At 33.8% G+C, this 16,435-nt stretch overlaps 1 protein-coding gene across 9 annotated transcripts in view; it reads right to left on the reverse strand.

The window, feature by feature from the left end:
- Positions 1 to 16,435, reverse strand: part of LOC147836503 (uncharacterized) — a 149,560-nt gene that overhangs the window by 41,149 nt on the left and 91,976 nt on the right. For all 9 annotated transcript variants that reach the window (XR_015494208.1, XR_015494211.1, XR_015494210.1 and 6 more), the window contains 2 exons: positions 15,755 to 15,975; positions 2 to 166 (listed from right to left, as the gene is read on the reverse strand). The gene's annotated coding sequence lies outside the window, so the exon portion shown is untranslated. The remainder of the gene's footprint in view (position 1; positions 167 to 15,754; positions 15,976 to 16,435) is intronic.

Genomic DNA, 16,435 nt, shown 5'->3' on the forward strand with positions numbered 1-16,435 from the left:
CCTTGCATCATCTGTGGATGAGCACACACATGTCAGTGCATGTCATGCTGGCATCCTGAGGCTCTTCAGCATAGGAAGGTGTAAAACGTCCTGACAGAGATTCCAGAGAGTTTCATCTTTAACCCTCAGCCCACCAGTGACACTGGGAACGGCCTCAGGTCTGATCCTGCAGGATAGAAAAAGATAATAACAAAGATAAACATCTGTTTACTCAAACAATCACAACCATCTCTCTAGTGCTTCCACCTATCCAGACAAATCATCTTTTGCCTATCAGGTTTGTTCAGTGAGTTAAAAAAAATATCCCACAGTGATACCACAGAACAACCATTATTTGCACGGACTCTTTTAGAGAACGGTTGTTGAACATTTTCATCTATATGTAACAAAGATATGGATCATGATCCTTTGACTTCAATTTTTGGTGCAGTGCCAGAAGAAATGCACCTATCAGCTTATCATGTAGAAATCATTGCTTTCTCTTCATTATTGGCCAGACGCCTGATCTGTCTCAGTTGGATCAAACCCACCATCCCGCAAAACACTGGATATTAGAAGTGTTATCATATCTTAAACGCGAGGACCTTAAATGCACCATCCGGGGCTCTACACAAAAGTTTTATGCTAGGCTTCTATGCTACAGTGAATGCTTAGGGGTTATTATATCCTAAGGGAAAGTTTATCCTCAATTTCCTTATTTATTTATTTATGTATGTATGTATGTATGTATGTATGTATGTATGTATGTATGTATGTATGTATGTATGTATGTATGTATGTATGTATGCATGTATTTATGTATGTATGTATGTATGTATGTATGTATGTATGTATGTATGTATGTATGTATGTATGTATGTATGTATGCGTGCATTTATTTATTTATTTTTGTTTTTATTTTTATTTATTTATTAATTTTTTTTATTTACTATTTTTTCTCCCTCTTTCTTTATGGAGTGTATGTTATGTACTGTGTTAAAATGTTGTTCAATACAGGTATGTGTGTTGTGGGAAAATGGAAGACTAGGAAATATATAAAAGTATTAGAATAAAAAAGAGATTAGTTATTACAGGGTTAGTTCATTCGAGAATTAAAAAAAAATCTGTCATCATTTACTCACACTGGACTTGTTCTAAAGCACTTTCTTTAGTTCTATTGAACACAAAAGAAGATAAATTGAAGACTGTTGAAAACCTGTTACCATTGACTTCCATTTGTATTTCCGGTGTAAATGTCAATTGTTACAGTTTTCCAACATTCCTCTGAATATCTTTTTTTCAAATGCAAACCAGTTTGGAACATTCTTCAGAATATCTTTTAAAAAATCTAACTGGTTTGTAGAAAGTCGAGGGTTTCCACACTATAAAAAATAAAAAGTTGAGTTCACTTTACAGATTTTAAAGCAACCGGCTGCAAAGGAATTTTGAGTTTTTTTTTTTTATTTGTGCCAAATTATTTTTGTTAAAGTTGTTAAATCTACTTATTCCATAAAGTATTCTTGACTTAAACCAGTCTTTTCAGTCAACTCAAAAAAAGTCACAAAAATTATTAGTCATTTGAAACTGAAGTTAAATAAACTCTCATTTTCTTTACAGCCAGTTACTTTAAAAAATTGAAGTTAACTCAACTTAAAACATTATTTGGCACAATTGTAACCACTGAAGTTAAATAAACTCAAATTTTCTTTGCAGCCGGTCGATCTAAAATTTTAAGTTAACTTGGGGTGCCACGGTGCCACAGTGGGTAGCATGATCGCGGCAAAATGTCGCTGGTTCGAACCCCAGCTGGGTCAGTTGGCATTTCTGTGTAGAGTTTGCATGTTCATCATGGCGAGGGTTTCCTTCGGATGCTCCCGTTTCCCCCACAGTCCAAAGAAATGCGCTATAGGTGAATTGAATGAACTAAACTGCCCAAATTGTATGTATGTGAATGCAAGATTGTATGGGTGTTTTTCCAGTGTTGGGTTGCGGCTGGAAGGGCATCCGGTTTGTAAAACATATACTGGATAAATTGGCGATTATTCAGCTGTGAAGACCGCTAATTAATAAAGTGACTAAGCTGAAAAGAAAATTAATGAATGAAGTTTTTATTTTTTGTAGTGCAACATTCTTTACAATATCTTAAAAAAAAAAAAAACACTTAAACTGGTTTGGAATAACTCTAGGGTGAGTAAATTACGACAGAATATTTATATTTGGGTGAACTAATGCTTTAAAAGAACTGTTTAAATTACTTCCACTATAATGAGGATGTAAACTCTTCTTAATGCACCATCAAAGCCTATATGAACCTATATTTCTAAGATTTAAAATTGCCAAAGCTTACGCAATCATCATAATAGCTGAAACGCACCCAACAAACTATTTTGCGGCCTGTGTGAAAGTGTATTTATCAGTGTTTGGGTTTCGGCCTGTCGGTCTGATGTGGATTGACACTGTTGTGTTTGCTTTCATCACACTGACGTGTCTCTGGCCATATGTTCCCTCACAGGAAGGTGACAAGAGACAGGAGCCATGTTTGCCAGAGACATTCCACTGCCTTCCTACTGTCATTAAGACATGAAAGCAGATTTAAGAGCTGAAACAACCTCTTTAAACACTCTTGACCATAAAGGTCACACACGCACTTTCATTCGTTATAATAATTCATGCTGGAGAGGACAGAAAGCGCTAGCATCCCATTTAATGATTTAAAATTTATGTTATGAAAATTCTATATTTATGCCAAAGTTCCTTTTTGTTCTGAAAAGGTGAAATAAAGATGCTAGAAAATGACCATGGTGAGAAAAGGCATCTAGTCTCATGTCACTTTTATTCATTTAAGTTTATACCAAATGAAAGCTTCTTTAGTAGCAGAATAGCAAGTTCAGTTACTAATAAATCAGCTCTTCACTTATTTGCACTCTTATTGGTTGTGTTAATGTTAAGGAAACATTTCTTTTGAGCAATATATCAAGTATTATGAGAACGACACTTCTGGAAGCTCAAAAACAAGTAGTTACATAAAAAATGTGGCTTTTGTAACCCAATGTTGGATTAAATATGAGTTGTTGCTAGAAGGGATACAGCTGTGGCCAGAAATGAATGAGAATTATATATGTTACTTATTACATTACACAAAAAAATCTGTAATTTTACGGTTTATTTCTGGCAGCTGGGTTGCTGGAAAAAAAGTGAAACAATGCCCATTAAATAACAGAAATGTACCGTATAATATCAGATATTAAATTACAAAACTTTACCATATAATATCGGATATTAAATTACAGATATTTACCATATAATATTAGATATTAAATTACAGATATTTACCGTATAATATTAGATATTAAATTACAGATATTTACCGTATAACATTAGATATTAAATTACAGAAATTTACTGTATAATATCAGATATTAAATTACAGAAATTTACTGTATAATATCAGATATTAAATCACAGATATTTACCGTATAATATCAGATATTAAATTACAGAAATTTACCATATAATATTAGATATTAAATTACAGATATTTACCGTATAACATTAGATATTAAATTACAGAAATTTACCGTATAATATCAGATATTAAATTACAGAAATTTACAGCATAATATCAGATATTAAATTACAGAAATTTACCGTATAATATTAGATATTAAATTACAGATATTTACCGTATAATATCAGATATTAAATTACAGAAATGTACCGTATAATTTTAGATATTAAATTACAGAAATTTACCGTATAATATCAGATATTAAATTACAGAAATGTATCGTATAATAATGAATATTATATTACAGAAATGTACCAGATAATATCAGATATTAAATTACAGATATTTAACGTATAATAATGGATATTAAATAACAGATATTTACCGTATAATATCAGAAATTAAACTACAGAAATGTACTGTATAATAACGGATATTAAATTACAGAAATGTTCAGTGTAATATAGGACAATAAATTATAGAAATTTCCTTAAATAAAAATTTCTGGTAAATTTCTGTAATTTAATGTCCGTTATTTTAAGTTTTTTTTTTCCCGGCACCAGAGCTGCCAGAAATAAACCGTAAAATTACAGATTTTTTTACAGTGTACCTATTAATTGTATTTTATTATTACTAGCGGCGCCCCTGCGTGAGTCTATCGGCCGCTTGCGTGCCATCTGCACGCCGCTGCCAATATGCGTAAAAAAGATGGGATATATGAATGGCCCTTAGTTATAGCCTCAGCCATAGTTAAAATAAGCCTTTAATCAAGTGTTTGTGCATATTGTGTACAAGCTCGAAACATTAAACTAGCGCACAGTTGGCATAACTTTGTTTAGTGGCAGCAGTTTTGTTCTGTACCATGCTGTTGAGGTGCCTTTAAGATTATTCAATAGTGAAATCGGTTAATCGTTGCATCTCTTGTTTTTTTTTTGTTTGTTTCTAGTCCAAATATTTTTTTTTAAATCTTTAAATCAAGAAGCATTTTTTAGACAAGCAAAAATGATTGTCCTGTTTTCAGAAATATTAAGTCAAAATTAATTGAAATTTTTTTTAAACTAATCTCCCAATGGGATAAGCAAACTAATCTTGTTTTAGCTTTTTGCTTATCCTGTTGGCAGATTACTTGTTTGCTTGATTTTTGGAAAAAACTCAGTTAATTTTGAAATATTAATTCTAAAAATATATATATATTTTTTACTTGTCTGCAAAATGCTTCTTGATTTAAGAATTTTCAGACATTTGTACACAAAACATGACAAAAACGTTAAGTAGAAAAACATTTTTATTACTTAAAACCCAAAAGTTTCACTTATGAAAGCATTTTGGACAAAAATAATTGACAACGAGGTATTTCTTGGGAATTATGTAAGTGATTGACACATAAATTAGTTTTTGAGACATTCAGTTTTCTGAAAACACTTTTTAAAAAGTAGCTGTCAGTGAAGCGCTCGAGGGCTCGGCACAAAAATCCCAAACAGCCGGTGAAATGGACACGTTTCCCGACGCGTGAGGATTTGGCATTGCTGGACAAGGACAGGTGTGAGGTTTGGGTTTGAGGCTGGGATTCACCCTCTGGGCCTGGTTGAAGACCACCATCACCCTGATGCATGTGTGGAGCTGGGAAAGTATTTTGGGGACGGTTTGAGATCAATGCATGTGTGTGTTCAGCGCATGATTTATGAAGACACACCACGCACAAACCACAGGGCTAAAGTTAGGCAATTCCCCAGCACATCTACCCTGCGCTCACAACCACCATTAGAAAACACCACAACTAAACTCAGCTTGCAATAGAGAGCATCTCAAAGAGGCCATTTGGAACAAACACATTTACTTAAAGGGGTTGTTCAATCAAAAATCAATGATTTAATCACCTTAATGAGTTTCTTTCTTCTGTTGAGCACAAAAGAAGATAAACTGAAGAATGTTGGAAACGGGAAGCCATTGACTTCTGTGGTGCGAGAAGAAAATACAATGGAAGTCAATGGCTACTCTCTTCACCTAAATAATTCATTCTAAATGAATGTCATTGTGGCGATTTCTCATTTGAACATGATTGCATTATGTTCAACTGACTTGAAATTGTCACCCTTTGACTGCAAAATATGCTGTGTTCCACACAATCGCTTTGTGTTGGGACAGCATGAAGGAATTAAGTTACTTCAGTTTTTACAAATTTAAGTAGATTGAACTTAAAACAATTGAGTTGTCCCAAAAAAGACTTTTTATTCATTCATTCATTTTCTTTTCGGCTTAGTCCCTTTATTATTCTGGGGTCGCAACAGCAGAAAAACCCGCCAACTTATCCAGCACATGTTTTACGCAGCAGATGCCCTTCCAGCTGCAACCCATCACTGGGAAACATTCACACACATACATTACAGACAATTTAGCTTGCTCAATTTACCTATAACGCATGGGGGAAAATGGAGCACCCGGGGGAAACCCACGCGAGCATGGGGAGAACATGCAAACTCCACATAGAAACCAGCTGAGGCTCGAACCAACGACCATCTTGCTGTGAGGCGACATCGCTACCCACTGCGCCACCCCTGTGTCGTTTCAGCTCATTTTAAATAAATAGTTTGAACAAATAACAAACTTCTTGAAGTACATCTTTCAATCGAGTAGTTCAGTCAAACTCAGTCTTAACTAAATAAAAGTTTTAACTAAATGTAAATTAATAGAAGAATGAATAGCATTTATGCTTTATTTAAATAATTTTAGATTTTTAATTGCTAACTTGAGCATGGAAAATGGGGCTGATATTCATCATGGTATAATATTTGTTTCCAAAAGTCTTCAAAATATCATCTTTGTGTGTCACAGAAGAAAAAAAAACTCATTTGAATTAAGTGGAAGGTGAAGAAATGTATCTTTACGTCTCAGCCTTTTGTACAGATTTTAATAAAATTCAGAGCTGCTCTATAGATTTTTGTAGCTGAGGGTTCCACCCAGTCAGAGGTTTTTTGCTAATTTAAAGGTCCCATTAAACTAAAATACATTTTTTAACTAATTTATTTTTTCTTTTTTTCTGGAGGAAGCGACCTTCTTGCAGTGGGTAGCACGATCGCCCCACAGCAAGAAGGTCGCTGATTCAAGCCTCGGCTGGGTCAGTTTTTCATTTCTGAGTGGAGCTTGCATATTCTCCCAGTGTTGGCGTGGGTTTCCTCCGGGTCCTCCGGTTTCCCCCACAGTCTAAAGACTCAATTGTGAATTTAATGAGTTAAAACTGACTATAGTGTATGTGTGTGAATGCAAGAGTGTATGGGTGTTTCCTAGTGATGGGTTGCGGCTGGAAGGGAATCCTCTGTGTAAAACATATGCTGAATAAGTTGGCGGTTCATTGCGCCGTGGCAACCCCTGATTAATAAAGGGACTAACCAGAAAAGAAAATGAATAAATGAATTAATTTAATTTTTTCGCCTCCTTCAAGATGCTTTCATAAAAAGGAGAGGCTACACTATGTCCCGCCCTCTCTCTATGTTTCAGTTGAGATTACGTCAAACATCAAATAAAATGCATCTTTCAAAGCACTTTACGGGACTTTTAAACTAATTTTAAAACCTAAATGGTTTAATTTGTCAAGCATTTTTTTAAAACAACAAGCCATGATATAATGTGTCTGAACAACCTGAAAGCAGTTACAAAGTACTTGCTCTGATTGATCAGCCAGAGATCGGTATTGGCTTATAATCAAATTTAATGACTCGATCAGTACTCGCCAATCTGGCCGATCTCATGAACTGATCACAAATGTTTGTTTGCAAACTGAGTTTACAAGCAGAGGACACATAAGAATTGAAATCTTTTAACATATCAGAAGTGAATGTTCTGTTTTCAACAATATTTCAAGTTCATTAAATCCTGGCTGGAAAAATTAGAAAGAAAAAAAAAACTAAAAGAGTTTTAACTTGAATATTTAATAGTATAACTTCTTGTATTTACTTATTTTAATATGCAGTAGTTTGTGGACCTATTCAGAGCTTTACATTAACACCACACCCACAGACAGCCACTCCCACTAGCCACTTTGGCTAACTGAAACTAATTTTTAAATTGCTAGTGCTGGCTCGTCGTCACTACAGATTAGACTGTTAGTTTATGACCAAATGTGATCTTAGAATCTAGAAGCAGCACGACTGACAAAAACAGCTTTTCGCAGTAGCAAAAGAAAGCAGGTGAATAATGAATAAGAGGATCACATGCACAGAGAGACAGGCTTTCCTCAATCACTGACGAGGGCTTTAGTGTCGCGCATGTAACGGAGGCCAGGTGCTGTGCAGGTAAACCTCACTTCTCTGACCTCTGACCGACTCCCATGCGGAAGGTTGCTGGTTCGATACCAGCTCGGAGCGTAGGAGCGGTTGGGTCACATTGGTGCCGTGACCCGTATGGGTGAAGTTTAGGGGAGTAAGTGTAACGGAGGCCAGCTAGTAGTTGCTGTTCAGGTAAACCTCCCTCCTCTGACCTCTAAAGGTGCTCTAGCAACAGACGCGACAGGCTTTAGCCTCCTTGGTAGAGCAACCAACTACCATGCGGAAGGTCGCCGGTTCAATACCAGCCTGGAATGGGTTGGGTGACGTAGGACTGGTGGGGTTACACGCGCACAGATGATTTGATGCGTGCGAGTGTTTAAAAGCTCCTGTGCCGTTTCCTCATTCAAAGCAACCATGCCTGGAAACGAAACTAGTGCGATGCTCGTGCATGCACTGTCCTTCAAGGGCTCAAAATTCTTTGTAAGCAGCGGCAGTTATTGTTGCTTTCACTTTAACCATTCTTTGAACAGATTATTAATTGGCCTTACATTACCCATGTGCGCTGCATCATGGCTAGTGGCTAGTGAAAATGGCGAGTGGCTAGTAACAATGGAAAACTACTAGCCACAGTGGCTGGTGATCAAAAAAGTTAATGTCAAGCCCAGGACCTGTTTATTTCCTCTTAGGCCCCATTTACACTAGTGCGTTTTAGTTTGAAAACGCATAAGTTTTGCTACGGTTACGCCATCCGTCCACACTACGCCGGAGTTCTCGAGCGCCGAAAATGGAGCTTTTCGAAAACGCTGGAAAGGCCGTTTCCATTCTAAAATGCTGCTGCTCCGTCTCAGTGTGGATGGGGAAAGACGGAGACATCTGAAAACGGAGGCGGGGCTGCAAACGTTCGCCTATCTGATTGGGGCTTTTCCTCAATATTAAGTAGCCCACACACAGTTTAGTCTCGCATCCTCTTCTTGTAAGTTAAGATTTCGCAAGTTTGATCAAGACTGCAGTCTCCCCCTTTTCAGTTTGATATGGAAAACATACTTAGGACACGGGTAAATCTTCAAAGGGAACAGTGTACTTTATAACTTCATTCACATCACCTTGGCTACGTTGTTTCACTTTCTCAACAATAAAATGTAAACATGATTTAAGGAACTGCCTATTTTCATTTTAATATTAGCAACTTAACAGACAGCAGAAATGTTGAGGCGTCGTGCTGCATATATGAGCGTCATCTTCACTGTGTGGATATTTATAACAAAACGGAGCCTATAACAACTGCCTCCTTTCAATTTCAGTGAAAATACGAAACACACCCTCTCTTTTGCTGAATATCAGTTTTAATAATCGATAATTATAAAGCATACAATAAGTTTATACATTGTAGGAAATAAAGGCAAGCGATCAGTCAATGTACCTGGATTAATCATTAACTTATCTTTGCGCTTAACCAAAACATGTTACCCGTGAACAAGTAACTTAATAGATTCCAATGACCAAAGTCAGGGAATTGGCCTATGTCGTTAGATAAAGACAACAACATGAATGAAATATCACGTTTAGCAAATATAGTGAAATTAGATCCAGCGGGAGATGCTTGATGAGCAGTCCGACAAGCAGAGCTCTCATCTGGGTAGAAATGCTGGAGCGCTTGCCCGAGAGTGTCTGTGTGGTCACGTGATGTGCGTTTTCAGCGTTTTGGTGTGGACGGAGAGCTGTTCAGAAACGCTGGGTAAAACGCGAGTGTGGACGCGGATCGTGTTCATTCTACAACGCCGTTTTAAAACTAAAACGCACTAGTGTAAACGGGGCCTTAGTAAAGAAGGAATGAATTTATAGATGTCCATTTTAACTTTTTATGCACTCCAAACTTCCTGAGACATGTTGAATTCTTCTTCTGTGATTTGCAATGTTTTCAGATCGCTTTATTAGTGATTTTTCTTGCCAAATTTTAAATCTGTTTTATCTATTTTGTTCTGTAAAGCTGCTTCTGACCATGACATGTCCACACTAAATGGTTATAAGTGACGTGTTTAAGGAATTGCATGCAACATCTTTAATTTATTCTCTTAGGTAAGGCAAGATCTCTATTTAAGTCCATACTTAGACTGAAAATGTGCTTTACGCATTATAAAGCTTGAAGCATCAGAATCGATTTTCAGTATCGGCCGATCACCATGAAAAGGATTTGGTATTCGGTAACGGCTGCAAAAATCCTGATCGAAGCATCCCTAGCTTTTACATAAGTAAAAAGTTGGGGTTTTAAATAAGTATTGTTCACCCAAAAAATGTAAATCATGTCATCATATACTCAAACCCTTTCATTGTGAAAACCTGTATGAACAAAATATATTATAAAGAAAGTTCATTAGTTTTTGTTCATATAAAACAGCAATGAACCCTGCTGACCTTGAAACAAATCACTGAAAACAAAACAAAGCAATTGTTCTAAGTATTTTGATTCACTGAACAACAGTATCATGATAGAGAGAGTCATTTGACCAAATGTATCCCTAAAAGCTTCAGGGCAATTACTTCCATAAGCAAAACATGTAATCACAATTGACCTATTTATGCACATTATTGCGCATGATTCATCGGTTGCATGTTGTTTTGCAATCTTATCAAAAGCTTTCACAACCTCTCCCTTTCTAACTACCTGTCATAAAGCAATTGCTTGACACAATTCAATAACCACTGAAAAAAATTGAATCAAACATTTTCTCTCACTATATATCATACTACACTCTGAAATACATACAGCGGGGAAATAAGTATTGTACACGTCACCATTTTTCTCAGAAAACATATTTCTAAAGGTGCTTTGACTTGAAATTTTCCTTGGATGTTAGTAACAACCAAAGAAATCCATATTTAAAAAGAAAACAAATCTAATTTTATTACAAATGAAGTTATGTGTCATAAAATGAAATGAGACAAGAAAAAAGTATTAAACACATGAAGAAAGGGAGGTATAGAAAGGCAGTGAAAGCCCAGACAGCAGCTGAAATCTTGATAGACGAGGCCCACAGAACCATCAAGATTTTTACACACTGTTGAAGTCTGTGAGAAACTCACACCTGAGCAATGCCTGTGATTTCATTCTTCATATGAGAAGTGTCTTTAAGCTCTCATCACCAAAAAAAGCAAATTATATGAAGTATTAAATAAGTTTCAGTAGTTCAGTACTTTCTGATTTTTTTTTTTTAAATATTTTTATGCTTTTATCGTTCGGGTTTTTACCAAATTTTTGGTTTAATTCCAAGTCTGCAGCTCATTTAGAAATATTCCTCCAATGAAAAATAATGATACATTCAATACTTATTTTCCCCACTGAAATATAACTAAATTAAAATGGGACTGTCTTAAGAACATCACAAAAATTGTCCACTATTTAATTTTCATCTGATGAAATACACTGTTAAAATGAATTGTAAAATTTACAGTAACTTATTGACAATTTTGGTAGCCAACAAAACTAAATTTTCAAGCGCACTGTAAATTATAGAATTTACTGTCAAATTTACAGTTACTAACTGGCAATTTTGATTGCCAGTAAGACTGTAAATTAATGAGTGCACAGTAAATAAATAATAACAATTTACTGTAAAATTGACAGTAACTTATTGGCAATTTTGGTTGCAAGTAAATAAGAACATTGTTAATTAATTACAATTTACTGTCAAATTTACAACTAACTTGCAGTTTTGATTGCAATAAAACAGTACATTTTCAAATGCACTGTAAATGATTACAATTTACTGACAAATTTACAGTAACATATTGGCAATTTTGGTTGTCAGTAAGACTGTAAATTAACAAAACACACTATAAATAAATAATTACATTTTACTGTCAAATTTACTGTAAGTTACTGGGAATTTTGGTTGCCAGTAAAACTAAATTTTCAAGCGCACTGTAAATTATTACATTTTACTGTCAAATTTACAGTAACTTACTGGCAATTTTGGTTGCCAGTAAGAGTGTAAATTTACAAGCACATTGTTAATCAATTATAATTTACTGTAAAAGTTATAAGTAACTTACTGGTAGATTTGGTTGCCAATAAAACAAAATTTTCAAGCGCACTGTAAATTATTACAATTTACTGTCAAATTTACAATAACCTACTGGCAATTTTGGTTGCCAATAAGAATATAAATTAACAAGCGCACCACAAAATAAAAAAATTACAATTTGACAAAATGACAGTAACTTATTTTGCAATTTTGGTTGCAAGTATGCATGCAAATATGAAGATTGTTAATTAATTACAATTTACTGTCAAATTTACAATAATGCACCGGCAATTTTGGTTGTCTGTAAGACTGTAAATTACCAAACACACTATAAACAAATAATTACATTTTACTGTCATATTTACAGTAACTCACTGGAAATTATGGTTACAAAAACACTGTAAGTAAAAAAAATATAATAATGTAAAAATACAGCACAATTGTAATTATTTATTTACAATGTGCTTGTGAATATACAGTTCTACTGGCAACCAAAATTCCCAGTAAGTTACTGTAAATTTCAGTGTAGTTTTTACAGTCCAGGTCATAATGTTATGTAATGATTCTCAAGAACAGATGTTATGATTGGTAATGTAAGTCTTCATCTTGATAATACAGATATGGATCATTCACTGAGTGTTTTACTGATTCAGCAGGTAGATGAAATGTATGGTTTTAAAGAGACAGTTCACCCAAAAATTATAACTGTCATCATTTACACATCCTTTCCCAACCTAACAGAGTTTCTTTCTTCTGATGAACACAACAGAAGATATTTTGAAGAATGTTAGACAAAAACAGCCACTGACTTCCATAGTATATTTTGTTCCTACAATGGATGTCAATGGCAGTTTTTCCCCTCAACATTCTACAGATTATCTTCTACTGTGTTTAACGGAAAAAGGGAACTCATAAATGTTCAGAACCACTTGAGTATGAGTAAATGGTAAGGAGATTTTCATGTTTAGTTGAACTATCTCTTTAATACAATAGCCTAGAACATAATCTTATCAGCTCAGAATCAACTAAAGCTCATTGTCACAGCGATTAACAGTTTAAAAGAATTAAAAGCAACTTCCCTGCAATTCTGAAACAAAGTGGCTTTATCTTAATTCCAATTTAAGTGCATAATGATTTACTCTCAACACACCCCAGATCCCTGCCTACAGTGTAAAAAATATCTTTCTACAGTGTAAATGAAAGATTACTTGAGCATGTTTTACAAAAAATACTATTTAGGATTTAATTCAAATGCGTTAATTACCAAATGCACATAACAACTTACAACATTTCTGCTTAAGGACAATTTATGAAGTAAACTATTTATAGACATCAATGTTATTTTAGTATTGAGTAAATATGATTTTTATTGAAATATTATTTGCTTTGGTGGTTTAGCAGCATTTTTTGGGGTGAGTATTAGCGTGTACATACAGTTTTAATTAATTTCATAATTTGTTGTTTTTTATTATTTTCTATTATTATTTCTATTTACTTTATTTAAGAAACATTTTCTTGACAATAAGAATAAATAAAACATTATATACTTTTTAAAGTTAATGTTTAGTTAACAGTGAACATAGACAATGAATATACTGTATGTGCATTTAACAGTTAAAATAAGAGTTTGGTCACCAAACATAATTACACTGTTAACGATTTTTGTAAATAAAAACAGTATTTAACTCTATTCTGTACTGTATTTTACTTTGACCGTTATGCAGTATGTTACTGTTTTTTAAAGTTGCATTTTAAAAGTACTCTTTTACAGTGCATTTTACAGTGGTGATACACAAGACTCTAAATGCCTAGATGTAAATGCACTATTTTTGCTGTAATTGAATTAGAGTAAGTTACTGTAGATTCTAAAGGACATTGTCAACAGTGCACTATAAATGATTTTTGTAAATTACACAGTATTTAACTGTAATATGAGCTGTATTTTACTGTAGGACAGTTATGCAGCAGCAGAAGGTTATTGCTTTTTAAAGTTACATTGTGAAAATTACTGTATATTTTACAGTAAAGATATGCAACACTGTTAATACACAGAGCAAAATACCTTGTGCTGTAAATGTAAATACAGTATTTTTGCTGTAATTGATTTACAGTAATTTACTGTAGATTCTACAGGACCTTGTTAACAGTGCACTATTAACGATTTTGTTAAATGACAGTATTTTACTAAAAGGACAGTTATGCAGCAGCAGTAGCTTTTGTTTTTTTTAAGTTGCATTGTGAAAATTACTGTATAATTTACAGTAAATATATACAACACTGTAAACACATAGAGCAAGATAAGTTGAACTGTAAATATTAATGCAGTATTTTTTCTGTAATTGATTTACAGTAAGTTACTGTAGATTACACAGAACAATGTTAATAGTGCACTATAAATGATTTTTGTAAATGACACAGTATTTAACTGTAATATGAACTGTATTTTATTGTAGGACAATTATACAGTATGTTACTCTATTTTAAAGGTGCACTGTTAAAATTACTGTACATTTTACAGTAAAGACATGCATTACTGTAAATACAAAGAGCAAGATAAGTTGTGCTGTAAATGTAAATACAGTAATTTTGCTGTAATTGATTTACAGTAAGTTACTGTAGATTCTACAGAACATTGTTAACAGTGCATTGTTATTTTTTTTTAAATGGCTACGCCAACATGTATTTACCTGTAACATAAACTGTATTTTACTGTAGAACAATTATGCGGTATGTTACTGTATTTTAAAGTTGCATTGTGAAAATTACTGTACATTTTACAGTGAAGATATACAATACTGTAATTACTAATTACTTAGAGCAAAATTAGTTGTGAATTATATAAGTTGTGAAAATTATATAATATATATATATATATATATATATATATATATATATATATATATATATATATATATATATATATATATATATATATATATACATATATATATATTTATTTATTTCAATTGTTTTAAAACATTTTTGTGTTTCTATATACCCGAAATGTGTATTAATTTAATGCTTAGTGGTATTTATAGTATTATTAGTGGCAGTTATAGTTAACTACCATAATCCTGGTCCATGTTTATATGCAGTTTTTACATTTTGCAATATTTTGGTATCCAATCATATACACAACTAAACAGCCAACATAATTACACTATTTTGGTTCTTTATTGGAATTAATGGTTCCATTTAGAACTTTAACATATGTGGAATCTTTCAGATGCAGAAAAAAAAGTCCTTCATACTAATTTTCATTTTTTTAATAAAAAAAAAAATAGAAAATGGTCCTTTTGAGGTTTAAGGAACAAAAACATGTCCTCAAATAAATCACTACAAAACCCCATTATACAACCCTTTATTTTAAAAGTGCCACATAATGTTAAAGATCAAATGTTTACCATTAGTATTTGAGCCTTGTTTAAAGTTAAGACCAGTACAAACACACACACACCCTACACGTTGATAACGTGCTTGTAAATGGCCACAGAGCCTGTGGTCAAAGATCAGTAATCCCAGTGAGATGAGCACACGGGTGGACTGAGGTTTTAGGGTCGCCTCCTAATGAAGCCTAATCCCCCGAAGGCCAAAGGTCAGCCTGTATCCACTTTCCTGACCATCAGAAGCCTCATTCTTTTGTGCATGTTAAACCCCCTTTTATTCGTGCCCTCGGAGCATAATGAGAGTTCAGTCACAGCGAGGTTAATTAGGCAAAGAAGCCGATCGAGTGTCTTTAAACATTAATGGAATTTATGTGGATTTACTGCCACAATGTCCAATCGTGTCGCAAAGATTCTTCCGCGCAAAAGCTTTCAGGCTGACAGAGGAATGATAGAAGCTTGTGTTGACATGTTAACGGCTTTACGCAATATATTACTTTTTTTTTACATTCTGAGGTGGCAAAATGCTGTTCAACCAGTCAGTTGCACGGGTATCACAGTCATGTGCACGTGCAAAAAAAAAAGAAAAGGAAAACTCACTCTTTTTCATAGTGAATGTGACGTTCATGCTGGCTGTCGTGAAAAAAGATGAATGGTTAATCAGTGAAGCTTCCAGGAATCTTCCAAGAAGTGTGATTGTTGGGGAGCCGCGGGGCCCCTGAGCCTCCAGCATGAGGCCTTTCCTCGGGGCCGCTTCCTCCACTGCGGGGGTGCAGATCTGAGCTCCTGGAGGTGAACGCCTCTGTCAGATTCACAACGGCCTAAAGCACATGGACGAACACACACACACACTGAGGTCAGGGCACACTGAAAAACTAGAACAAATGACAAGAAAAGGAATATATTAATATCAAAATAGAATTACTTTATCCCATAGGTTATAGGAAAATAATAATAATAATAATAATAAAGTTCTATATTATACCAATAAAATTTACGCTGTTTTATTTACATTTCTGATATAATATAATATAATATAATATAATATAATATAATATAATATAATATAATATAATATAATATAATATAATATAATATAATATAATATAATATAATTTCTAAATATTCTATAATTTAACTTAATGTAACATAACCAAAATAACATAACTTAACGTAATTTAATGTAACTTAAGGTGACATAACTTAACATAATTTAACGTAACTTAACATACCAATATAACAACCAAAATTAACATGACTTACCATAACTTAACGTAACAC

The sequence above is a fragment of the Danio rerio genome, chromosome 6, assembly GCF_052040795.2.
Source record: "Danio rerio strain M-AB ecotype USA chromosome 6, GRCz13ab, whole genome shotgun sequence".
Lineage (NCBI taxonomy): Eukaryota > Metazoa > Chordata > Actinopteri > Cypriniformes > Danionidae > Danio > Danio rerio.